Source organism: Schistocerca piceifrons, chromosome 4, assembly GCF_021461385.2.
Source record: "Schistocerca piceifrons isolate TAMUIC-IGC-003096 chromosome 4, iqSchPice1.1, whole genome shotgun sequence".
Taxonomy (NCBI): Eukaryota; Metazoa; Arthropoda; class Insecta; order Orthoptera; family Acrididae; genus Schistocerca; species Schistocerca piceifrons.
In genome coordinates this window covers 33161497-33174568 of record NC_060141.1, presented here as the reverse complement: position 1 = coordinate 33174568, position 13072 = coordinate 33161497, and positions in this window count along the sequence as shown.

Below are 13072 nucleotides of genomic sequence, written 5' to 3'. Positions count from 1 at the left end.
CAGTCCTGCCCAAATGTTCAGTGAATAACACTGCTGCTCTTGTGATGTGTACATTGCATTAGGATTGACATTGGCCCAAAGTGACAGTTATGGTGGTTAAAAATACCGTCACGAGTCAATCCAGCCTCATCTGTGAACAGAATATTGCTTACAAACAGGGGATTCAGGGTACACTGTTGTTGCACTCACTGGCAGAAATTCTCTCTAGGAAGGAAGTCTGCATTGTTGAGGACTTGCACTCACTGGAGATGATACGGGTAGAGTACTTGCCGATGTAAAATCCGCCACACACTGCTATGACTCAGGACACGCTCTTGGGTAGCAGTCCTCCTTGTTGAAGTACTCAGATATTCGTGTACAATGCCTGACACCCTTTCCTCAACATCGGTTGTTATGGATCTGGGTCAACCCGTCTCTTACATGGTGTGCAAAACTTCCAGTTTCTCTAAGGCACTGATGTAACCAGCTAAATGTACACCTGTCGGGCTGTCTGTGGAGAGGAAAAGCTTCTTCAAATAATCACGCAGCCTTAAGGGCAATGCCATTTGCTTTAACATATGTGAAGTATATGTCAGCACACTCTTATTGGTGTTTCCTCTGTCCATGGTGCTCTCGCATTCCTAAGTGACTGTGAGGCCGATATGGTACAGTGGATGGAGGAGGAAAGGGAAGTACTTGCACATGTGTAAACAAACAGTTAGTCGATTCCAAACCTTGAGACAACTGGGCAACAGCTGATTTGTGGACCCATGTTTATTGGAGCTTTTTAGCCACTTTGGCCTGTAATTTCTATGTGTGAATTATTGATCATCACTTCTGACTCACACTGCATATCCTACATTCCCTTAACCCTCCTGGTCTCAACCTATATTAGTCATTGTCCTTTACCCACCTATCTCCTTCTCCAGCATTACACAGCCCTCCATTCCACCAACACACCCTAGGTCTTTTTCTCTCCTTTTCTGCTGCCCGCCTCCCCCCCCTTCCCCCTCTGTCCTTTGTCTAACTTCCCAACTACATCTAGCTGCCCTACCTTCCCATACTTCAGCCCTTCATGCTCCAACAAGCAGCACTTTACTATCCCCCACCCCTAACCTGCTACCCCTCCCCCTGCCTGCCACAGCCTCCTCCTTGCCCCACCATCCAGTTTGCTACCTCCGTCATGTGGTACTGCTCAAAGTCTAGCCTCAGCAGCTAGAGCCTGTGGTCATGTGTGTGTGTGTGTGTGTGTGTGTGTGTGTGTGTGTGTGTGTGTGTGTGTGTGTGTGTGTGTGTGTTTTCTCTAATTCCTATGAAGGTATTTTTGGCCAGAAGCTTACTTGTTTGACAGTCTTTTTGTTGTGCTATCTGCGACTCAGCATCTCCACTATATTGTGAGCAGCAACCCTCTTCATAATATTCTCTTTATTGCTACAAGTTATACATATGTCCCCCCCCCCCCCCCCCCCATGAACCATAGACCTTGCCGTTGGTGGGGAGGCTTGCATGCCTCAGCGATACAGATAGCCATACCGTAGGTGCAACCACAACGGAGAGGTATCTGTTGAGAGGCCAGACAAACGTGGTTCCTGAAGAGGGGCAGCAGCCTTTTCAGTAGTTGCAGGGGCAACAGTGGATGATTGACAGATCTGGCCTTGTAACACTAACCAAAACGGCCTTGCTGTGCTGGTACTGCGAATGGCTGAAAGCAAGGGGAAACTACAGCCGTAATTTTTCCCGAGGAAATGCAGCTTTACTGTATAAGCATGGAGAGCTGCATCAAACCAGTCTCAGGACTGAAGACCACAACAACAACAACAACATACATATGTATCACACACAGCAGTGACCAAAGAAATGTTTTTAGTAGTTACAACAGATACTAAATGAAATAATTATGTGGTTTGATTCATATGTATATAAGTTCATATCATGTTTAGCATGAGTGGTGTGTGTGCTTTGTCCCATGGAGTTCCGTAAGTAGTAACAATGTGATTTGCAGAACTGTGTGGACGCAAGGTCACTTCATCTCTTGTGTTCTTATGACTGAGAATTATAAGTGGTACACTGTAACAATGTGATTTGCAGAACTGTGTGGGCGCAAGGTCACTTCATCTCTTGCGTTCTTAGGACTGAGAATTATAAGTGGTACACTAAGATCCATCCTCATTGAATTGCTGTCCATATTGAGACATATACCACCTGTTGGAATTTGACAAAAACCAGTTCTACTCTGTGAGCTGAAATGCATACAAGGCAACCCAGGACTTCCTATCCTTCAAGTGGTGTTATTCCAGATAGAAATCATATTCGATCAAGGAAATCATCAATGAAAACTGCCATGGAACTGTACATATCTCGGTTCAACATAACAGACTCATGGGAATGAGACTGAACAGAGATTTGCCCTCCACACTGCCAGAATTTGCTCTGCATAGAAAGAAACCCGCTGCCTTTGACCAATAGTACGGAACATGGACAATGTTAAACAGAACATGCACCAATCATGGCACAGCATGGACTCTCATCATAGGTGGGGCAAGGCTCCATCTCCAAAATGCGATTGTGGAACAGCCAGGGAAACTGTTCGTTATGTTGTTACAGAAAGTTCCAACAGGGCCTATCGTACTTTCAACGATTTCCTAATGGCGACAAATGACTCAATTGATTGCATTAAAAATTTAGATGCCTGCCTGTAAATAATATGTGTTATTGTTTCTATTACGCTTAATGTTGTTCTTAAAAATCCACACGATAAATAAATACCATTCATATTGTGAGTTATATCAAAGATTTGGATCACCTACTTCAGCAGAGTAGTTTTGCCTTTCCCCAGATAACATTTCAAGTTCAGAACCTTGTTGGGTTAGCATATTGCATAGCATAAGCAATTTCTACAAAGATAGTTTTATGTTAACATCTATCTTAACAAAAACTGGCAGACTTAAAAGAAATGTCTTACAAATAAGAAGAAACCATTTTATAAAGAAAATGGAAATTCCTGGCTAGGGCAGTAACTAAAATAAGGGAAAGGCAACCACTCAACTATAGTGGATCAAGCATGGAGCACAGAAATACATAACATAAAATTGCATTCACACTAGCTTTTGAGCACTAGCTCTTTTCCAAGCAATATTCACTCACACATCCAGACACCTACATGTGTTTTGGTGGTTGGGTGTGTGTGAATGTGTGTACTATTGCTAGAAAAAGAGCTAGTGCTGAAAAGCTATTGTGAATACTGTTTTCTGTTATGTGTTTCTGTGCTCCAGGAAACCATTTTAAAAACAATAGGAATAGTATTTAAGACATACAAAAAAGTAAAACTATACTGATACAGAACACAGCAGCATTTTTCAGATCTACTGGAGATGAATGCAGTCACCTGAAATGACATCCATCTGCTACGACTTACATTGCTTGTACCATAGTCATTGTGTAGAATGACAGAGAACTTGGTTGAGGTACAGCAGCGAGCTACTCATGAGGGTGCAGTGAAAGTCTTTTTATTCATAGGTCTACCTTTACTACTTAGGCAGTCAGCATCTCAACAATGGAGCTATCATTAAGAAAGGCATTAGTATCATAAGGTCTGTAGGGTGGTTTATGTAGAAATTGTGGAATTTTCAAGGAAGTAGACATTATCCAGAAAAGTCGGTGAAGTCTCATGAAATTAATAACACTCAAGTAATTCTGAAAGACTTGGTTGATAATTTAACTGTTCAAACTGAAGTAAATTTACTGAGTCATCCTGTTGCAAATCACTGTATGAAAATTTGCTTTGGCAAACAGCTGATTATGGAGTTGGGGTGTAACAGAACTGAAGTAATGCATTGAGTCGTTACAGTGTGTGTCACCATTGCACTCACTGATCTTGGGAGTGATTATTATTGCTTATAAGTTCTCTGGTTGCTAGGTCTGTTTTCCATTTACTGATTGTGAATGCTATGCATGTTTCAGAACTTATCGTATGGGTGTGATTTGTGATTTTTTCTGTAATACAAAATCAAACAATAAATGAATAAATATATTGCTTTGTTGATCGTCACTGGATATTCAGAGAGGTTTTTATTTTGTGTGTGTGTGTGTGTGTGTGTGTGTGTGTGTGTGAGAGAGAGAGAGAGAGAGATTTTTTGCTGAATTGAAGCAGCATATAACTAAAAAGAGGTAGATGAGTGAGTCAAGATCAGAAATAATTGTCATGTTGAAGTATGGCCATGCTTTACTGCTGTGATTTTTATTATGTTAGGGGGTTTCATAAAGTACCAGATGATTATAATTAAACTTCCCTATTTAACACGAGTGTGAAACTAGGTAGCATTAATACCCAAAATATGGGATGTATGATTTACATTCATCACGGCGCCACCATCCAGTTCCAATTATGGCCACCAGGTGCTGTAGTGAGTCATAGTGATTCATAGTCTCACACACCTGACCAGTTGCAGTGCAGTTGTTGATGTGTCAACATGAGATTGGACAAAAGGAGCAGGACATTGTTGGTGAAGCTCTATTATCAAAACAGCATTGCTGCAGCTGCACTTAAGAATACCACCAGCTGAAAGGATTACGAAAGGGTGTTCTTTCTCCACCTGCTGTGCAGAGCTTAATGAAGAAGTTTGAATCTACTGGATAACTGGGTGTCGCTCTGAGAAGAGGCCAATGACCAGTTGCACCACAGGTGGTTGCTGAAATCACTGTTGCTATGGCAGACAACGCTGCGTGCAATTCCCTATCATCAGTCAGTATGTGTGCAGTGTCACAACTGTTGAATATTCTGTGGTCCACTGCATAGATTGTCCTATTGGCGATGTAATTAACCAATTTGCCAGGAAGAATAGGTGCATAGAATTCATCATTTAAGGAAGAGAACCACAGTTGTAACTTTTTTATATCATAAGATTGCAGTGCCTTGTATGTGTGTATAATCAGTGTAAATAAAACTTTCTTGAACTTTGCATGTGACTTCATTATTTTTTATTACGGTAAAAGTAAAGGTAGCTCAAGATATCTGTAGCACCCCCTCCTTGAGGTTTTTCTGTATCAGCCATTGAGTCGGCATACCTATGGACATGCTTTGTACTGCTGTGCAGAATGCAATCCTGCACTTTCAGACTCTTCTGGACACTGATGGACGACATGTTGAGCCCCTTTTGTAGCAGTAATGGTATCAGTATGTAATGGTATTATGTACTATAGCAGCACATTAAAAGCGTTTCAATTGAATTGATTCTGCATTTTTTTCTCTTCCCCATGTCCTTGACATTAATGCTACCAAATCTGGTACTCATACAGTAATTAGTTTCCATGTTATAATGTCTTAAATAGGGAAAGATTAATTATAACCACTCGATAGTTAAGTGGCCAACAGTTAATGGCAGATGCTTTGATAGTGCAAAATGTGGTGCTCTATCTCTACTACCTGTCAGTATATTTTTGAAGGAAGCACCTTTATTGCTGATTACAAAGCAAATAGGTCATCAGCCTATCCATGGAGTGTAAACCATTTTGGAGAAACACCTTTTTTTATTTTATTGGCCTATGATGTAAAACAGTTTCTATGATGTGCAACAATTTCTCTGAGAACTTCAATCTGGCGCTCCATTAATTCCAATGCTACACACTGCATGGATGTTAATTTTGAAAATTTGTTGGAAAAATTTATGATAAATGATTTTTTTAAATGCTGTTTCTGTAACACTTCAAGGTGTCAGAAATAGTAATTGTTGATTCCCTCCAGAGCTTCAAGGTGTTAGAAATAGTAATTGTTGATTCCCTCCAGAGCTTGTTTCTTTGTAATTTATACACATATTAGAAACTGAACAGAGTTAAAACACAGAAACAGTAGAAATTCCTAAATTTGAAGAAGATTGTAAAGCATTTCTTCAGAAATTTGTCTGTAAAATATGCCTGTGACTTTCATCGACTTACCTATTGACAAAAGTTGTAAGTAATCCTAATCCCAGCAAAATTGAAATTAACCTTCATTTGACCGAGCAACTACTGAAGACACTGTTATCAGTACCTCTGGAATGTAATTACATTTATGGTTTCATAGTTGATAGTACGAGAATACAGCATAAAAATTGTTTAATCATCTATCTCTGAGTGTAGTGTCATTAGATAACAGGAGAGACAGAGAGAAATTGGCTACCACTTGTTACCGAGCTCATGACTCAAATCACATGTAGTTTGAATTTGCTCACTGGTTTTGATATTGATATTAAAATATATTTTCTGCAAAACGTTTGTTACAAAATTTTACAACTGAATATTACTTCTCACAAAAAAATTCCTCAGCTTAATATTCATCTTGGTTTAAATCATAGCTAAACTCAGATTAGTCATATCGTGTATCAGCTCTGAAGTTTTGTTCTCAGTCATGGGTAGAATTTACTCTTCCTAAAAATAAAAAATAAATAAAAAAACAGTCGAGGAAAATTTGGAAATGAAACCTGCAAATCATAGAGAAATCTTTAGATTGGTTAAAATGACTGTCATGAAGATGGAACTCTAGACTTGTACAAAATATCATTTGTTATCTCCAGTATATCTTCATTTCAATAGATGCACGATGCTTTCATATCCATTATAACAATACACTTCATTGCACATGTACAGTCAACACAGATGAAGAATACGTAATGACTGAAAAGCTAGTTATTGATTGACAGCCGAGCAGTTGCAAGCAGTAACAAAACCAAATTTCAAGAGTGTCTCAGTCTTAACTGCATCCAAAGGTGGGTAGTCTGTCAGCCCCAAGTTAATCCAGAGTCTAGTAACGTGCTTGCACACAGAAAGATATCAAATATAAGCAGCTTGATTCTCTTACTGCAATAGCTGCCACTAGTTGTTGGTATCCTCAGGTGGTTGGATTACACGCCACTGCAGGTATATTTAATATAATTTACATCTCAGAATAACAGTGCAATGTAATAAAAAATTTAAAGAAATGTTCATTGAATTACAGCTAAAAAGCTAAAAAAAATCTAAACTCTTATCAGCAAAATTTTAGGTGCAGGATTAGAGATCCAACAGAAATATAAGGCTTTTGACCCGCTTTCTAAACCAAATGTCAGCATGAGATGTATCTACACCTGTACCCCATAAGCACCACAGGCAGGTGGTTTTTCTCATGGGAGAAAGAATCCATGTGAGTTTGTCAAGGGACATGATCTGGTGTTGAGGCATGATAGATGCACTTTGTCTTGCTCAATTGAGTGAAACAAAGTTCCCCATGGGCTGTCAGTTAGCTTCACTGATCACAACATAATGGCCCCACTTGCAGTCCACATTATCCTACATTGTAATCGTGAGTTTATGGTGTCCTGGAGTTCACACGTTGTTCTTAATTCTTACATGCCCAGCAGAAAACCACCAGACTTCCCCTTTTTCTAAATGAAAAGGAGGACACCTGAACATCCTTGATTTGGTTTTATTTGAGCAGCAGTCAGAAAATTTGTGCAGGCAAGGAATTCCAGGTTCTGTGCTGTCTCATCTGCTCCACTGCCCTCAAACTTACGTACATCTCAAAATTATACATTGTAAATTCTGTAGGTAAGTGCATTTGGTGGGTACATTGGAGGAATAAAGTGAGCAGCTAACAGTATGCTCTTGTTAAGAACCATCAACATATACAATTATTAGGTAATAATGATTACTTAAAATCTGGGTAAACAGAGTTACAAAAACATATTCAGGAATATTTATCACCCTATACTCATGTAACAGTAACAAAAGTTGCATCTCTTCAACAGCAGTGGTAGTAAAAGATTCCGCACTTCCTAAAGAAATGCAGTTGACCCATATCCAGTGCCAATATCTGGGTTGCATGGACCCCTAGTAACCTAGCTGCTCATGGACTACTTGCCTGAAAATTGTTCCATTACAGTTTGAGTAATGAAATGGAAGCCTGGTGAGTGAGAAACAAAGAGGATACAGTTTGCTTGGCGCGCCATAAGAGGACACCAACTGATTATTCGTGGTGTTTCATTGGCCTAAGCACAGATGCTAGAAACAGGGCTGCTTTTAAAAACTCCTGTGACAGTCTGATCACCTCATAGTAAATAGTGTTGATTGTTTAAAGATACAGTCATTAAGCTGAACATTTACTGTTTGACTGTTTATTGTAATACCTATCCATTATTGTATGGTAGCATGTGAATGTGAAACAAGTCTAAACAATAAATTTGTTATTTTGTATGCTATTAACAGCCACATACAGAGGTTAAAAATACAAATTAACAATCAATAAATACTCGAGAATGAGATTTTCACTCTGCAGCAGAGTGTGCACTGATATGAAACTTCCTGGCAGATTAAAACTGTGTGCTGAACCGAGACTCAAACTCGGGAACTTTGCCTTTTGCGGGCAAGTGCTCTACCACCTGAGCTACCCAAGCACAACTCATGACCCATCCTCACAGCTTCAATTCTGCCAGTACTTCATCTCCTACCTTCCAAACTTTGCAGAAGCTCTTCTGCGAACCTTGCAGAACTAGCACTCCTGGAAGAAAGGATATTGTGGAGACATGGCTTAGCCACAGCCTGAGGGATGTTTCCAGAATGAGATTTTCACTCTGCAGTGGAGTGTGTACTGATATGAAACTTCCTGGCAGATTAAAACTGCGTGATGGACCGAGACTCGAACTTGAGAACTTTGCCTTTCGCGGGCAAGTGCTCTGCCACACTTGCCCGCGAAAGGCAAAGTTCCCGAGTTCGAGTCTTGGTCCAGCACAGTTTTAATCTGCCAGGAAGTTTCAGTTAATAAATAGTAATCAACCATCACACACAGAGGTTAGAAATTCAAATTTCAAATATTGTCTAAATACAAAGTTTGATTTATAAAGTCCAAAGACCGTTTCAGTGACTTACAGATCATAAACTCTGTGATTTGTTAGGTGTAATTAAAGGAGCAAAAGACATTAAAATGGAAAAATACGAATATATGGGAAACAGTTTTATGTGACTCTGAAAAAAATTCATCTAAAGAATAGAAACTTTTCAAGCAAGTACTCCTATAGCTTACTTTTAAATAATCGGTAATTACCTCATGGGGACTTAATATTTTTGGGACTTTTGTGTTAGTCTTAATCCAGCTGTGGTCACAAATAGGCCTTGTAGAATTGCAGCAAACCTACTCAGGGCGCCCTCCAGTCTCTGTGGTTGACGTGATATAAGGTTGGTTGGTTATGTCACAGGCAAGAGTACCCACCATACCCAGGGGCAGGAGGGGGGGGGGGGGGGTGAGGGGGTCACCCCCACCTAGCTCTCAGGAACAGGAAAAACTATCGTGTAGTCAGGTATTTTTCTTTCATGAAAATGATTTAAAAGTCAGTATTGCGCAGGTTTTTAACAGTGATGGAACTTTTTTACAGCTACTTACAAGTTGCCATTTGTCTTCCAAAATATTAAAAATATCCCATTCTCCCAGGTCTAGGGTCCCCCTACAAACTATCATATGATCACATTAGTCATAGGTGAAGCGATGTTGATGATTCATCGTCTAAAATTAAGCTCAGGCACTTGACTTAATTTTGAATACTGAGAGCAGCACATTGTCTGTTGTTCAAATAAGTTGAATACTGTACTGGATAATATTTTCATTGCTGTCTCATTAGTGAGCAGGTTCACCTGGCCACAGTTTAATCATTAATTCAACTCACTAGGGCCATCAGTGGCAGTGTGTGTATATGGAGCAGAGAGTATGTCCAAGATCTCCTATCTCCTCCCAAACCCCTGAATTGATTTCAAACCGATTTGACAGAGACACCAGGCCTCCCAAATGTCAGTGCTGTGGGGCTTATAACCTCCAAGTTCCAATAGGAACAGAGATGCAGGCAAAATCGTGTTTTTACTGCCCTGGCATATAGGCTGCCCTTCGTGACAGGCATGTTGTGTGGGAATCTTGTGAAATCAACCTGCTCTGCAGGGCAGCCTACATGTCAGGCCATAAACAGTACATGTCAGGGGCTATAAACAGTACATGTAGGCTGCCCACTGTGACGTGTTGTGGGTGATTAGAATTGGCCTATTTTACTGACATGCGTTGCAGATTGGTCTGTATGTCAGGGGCAAATAAATGGTTTTCAAACCCCTAAAGTGCAATCTGCCCTGTATGACAGGTGTGTTGTGGGATTAGTATCGACCTGATTTATTCAGCTGTATCATATGAGCTGCACATGATGATGAGAATGGGTGGGGACAGGTTGAGATGGGTAGAAGAGGGGATGGACAGAGCACGGGGAGGAGGAAATGGACAAAGAGGGGAGGAGGGCAAGATTCATGAAGTTGTAGAGGGGTAGTAGGCAGGTGGAAAAGGAAAAGGGGAGGTGGAGAATGAAAGAGAGGGGAGGAGGATATGGTCAGAGGGAAGAGGGTGGAAGATATGGTCAGAGAGAGGGGGTGGAGTAAATAAAGAGGTAGAGAGAGTGAGAAGGGGATAGATAGATAGAGATGGGAGGATGAGGTGGAAACAGAGAGGAGGAGGAGGTGGTGTGTTCATATATGTGTCAAATGCATATTCAGGAAAAGCCATGGGGAAAAGGCTAGTTTTTATGGTATATGTCAAAAGGAACAGTAGTCCAACAGTGACTGAGCAGCTCCACAGCATTACAGTAACAGACAGACAGCACATGCCAACACAGAAAAAGGGACAGACTGACAAGGACAGGGCAAATAAATTTATGCATATATCATAATCGTTAGTGGGCATATTGTTAAACTGGTTATAGCACTAGCCTAATTGAAAAGCTTATTTCATAACTGACATATTTCAGATATATTTAGTTCATAGGGACTGGCTATGCTAGATGTATTTTTGTCATGCTACTTGCTGTTTTCCTTTGTAGAGGTAGTGTGTGTCCTGGTCATAACAGTATTGAGAAATTATATTCAAACTCCTATTTGCATGTAGCAAATAGAAATACTTTTCTAAGTCACATGTTCAATGTATTGTAGAGTTCTGGTACTCTATTGTTGTCTGCACAGGAGACTGCTAGATGTCAAATCAGTACTGAATTGTCAAATTTTGAGAAGACTTTTTTGGAATTTGTGTAATATTGCCACACAGTAAGAAGAAAAACATGAAATGTCAAGTCACTGTATCATAAGAGGTCACATCATCCATCAGAATAGCAGAAGATTAACCATGAAGTATAGATAGATGTTATTGATGGTTATCAGTGTCTCTTGACTTGTAAACACAATGATCGATTTTGCCAGGGATTAAAGTTGCTGCAGGGAGATTACCAATACTACTGTGGCCCAGAAAACTGTAAGAAAGAGAGCGAATGAGAACCATCAGCAGCAACAGTTTTTAGTACCATATTTAGTCTGAACTTGCGATGAAGATAATGTAAAAGTATATTGTTCTACATGCTGTAGCATACTTAGAGCCTTTGGAGGGGTGGATGATGTGAATTGGCTTTTAATTAAATTAGGAATAACTTGTGAACATAATGCTAAGCCTATTATGACTTTGTGTTTTGTTTTCAACCCAAGTAAGTGATGTTCACATGAAAAAGGATTAATTTACAAACAACATGCTTGTTTCTAATGTCAGCATACAGAGAAGTCTGTGATTTTGCTCCCAAGTAAGTTAACTGTATTATGTCCAAATTTACAATATAAGAGTAGAGCCACTGAGTAGAAAGTATGCTTCAGGAATGACAATTAAGCAGCGTATTTAAAATTTATGTATCCTGAAAATTACCATTTCATGGAGAGAGCTACTTTTGAAATATGCACTTCAGTTTGGGACCAGTCTATTGAATGGGCAAATAAAATGCCATAAAAAATGAGAAAAAAATGTATTTATAGTGAAAAACAAAACTATATTTTCCGCAAATGTTGGGTGTTATTGGTAGTATTTATTTGGGCTAACTCTTCAACATTGCAAACATAAAACTGCAGACATCTACCAAAATACCCGAGGAAATGTGGCTGACGACTATTAGGAGAGAGAGTTATATATATATATATGTGTGTGTGGGGGGGGGGGGGGGGAGGACTGTTTTATGTACATTTTATATAATTTAGAAGCCAGTAGAAAACTGATCATATTCTGTGCTTGAGTTGTGTATCTTTAATATCTCTGGCATCACTGCAAATTCCACTGTGAAAATGCGAATAGCAAACCTCTTTATGTAGAACTCTTAATATATGACATTGTGGTTCAGTTTGCAGCTGACCAAGATATTAACATGGGTATTCTGAAATTGCATAACCAATCTTTGGGTCAGATATTTGTCACAGCTTAAGCAAATTAGGTTTTGCAGGCAGTTCAGAAGTCACTGATGTTAGAAAATGACAGTCACAGAAGTTCATAAGAAATTGTGTCATAATAAAACTGTCTACCTCCAACATCAGTCTGGAAACTATCTGTATTAATGCTGAAAAAACAAACTCCCAAGATGTTATATACAGATAGACTGTGTAGGATTGTCAAAAACACTAGTTTTAAATGGTATTAATTGTAACTAACCGGTTAACATTAACATGAGATCTTGATCATTAAAATTATATATTATTTCTGTTCCACAATTAATAGGATAATCCCTGTCAGTTTCTGATATAGAATAACATTGAAATGTCATGTACATAGCTTATTATATAAGATTTGATAGGTTGTGTAATGCCATTAAAATATACCAGGAAAAAAACATAGGTCCCTGAAGTGAGGACTGTATTATTCACTTACTGGTAAATTGGAAATTTATAATATTATCTCTAATCTCTTGTCCGTTACATACCCAGCTTGTCAGGAATGTGTGTAGAAATTTCACAGATGAGTTGTTGATATTATATGCCTTTAGTTTCTTTGGAATTAACATACAGTTTACTGTCAATGTTTTTGCCAAGCTTTTGTATTCTGTAGCCTAGTCAGTGGTGAACTTTGTAAAATAAAAAAAGGGGGGTGGGGGGAGAGAGTTCCTAACTACATTGGTCATGCTTAGATTTTACCTCCTTGCCCAGGGTTCAGAATGGAATTATTTACTCTGGTGGTAAATATATCCAACAAGGTCCCATCTAACAAAGTGCAAGCTTAACTATCTGATTAACCAGGCTTTCTAAAAATCATCTGGATTTCTAG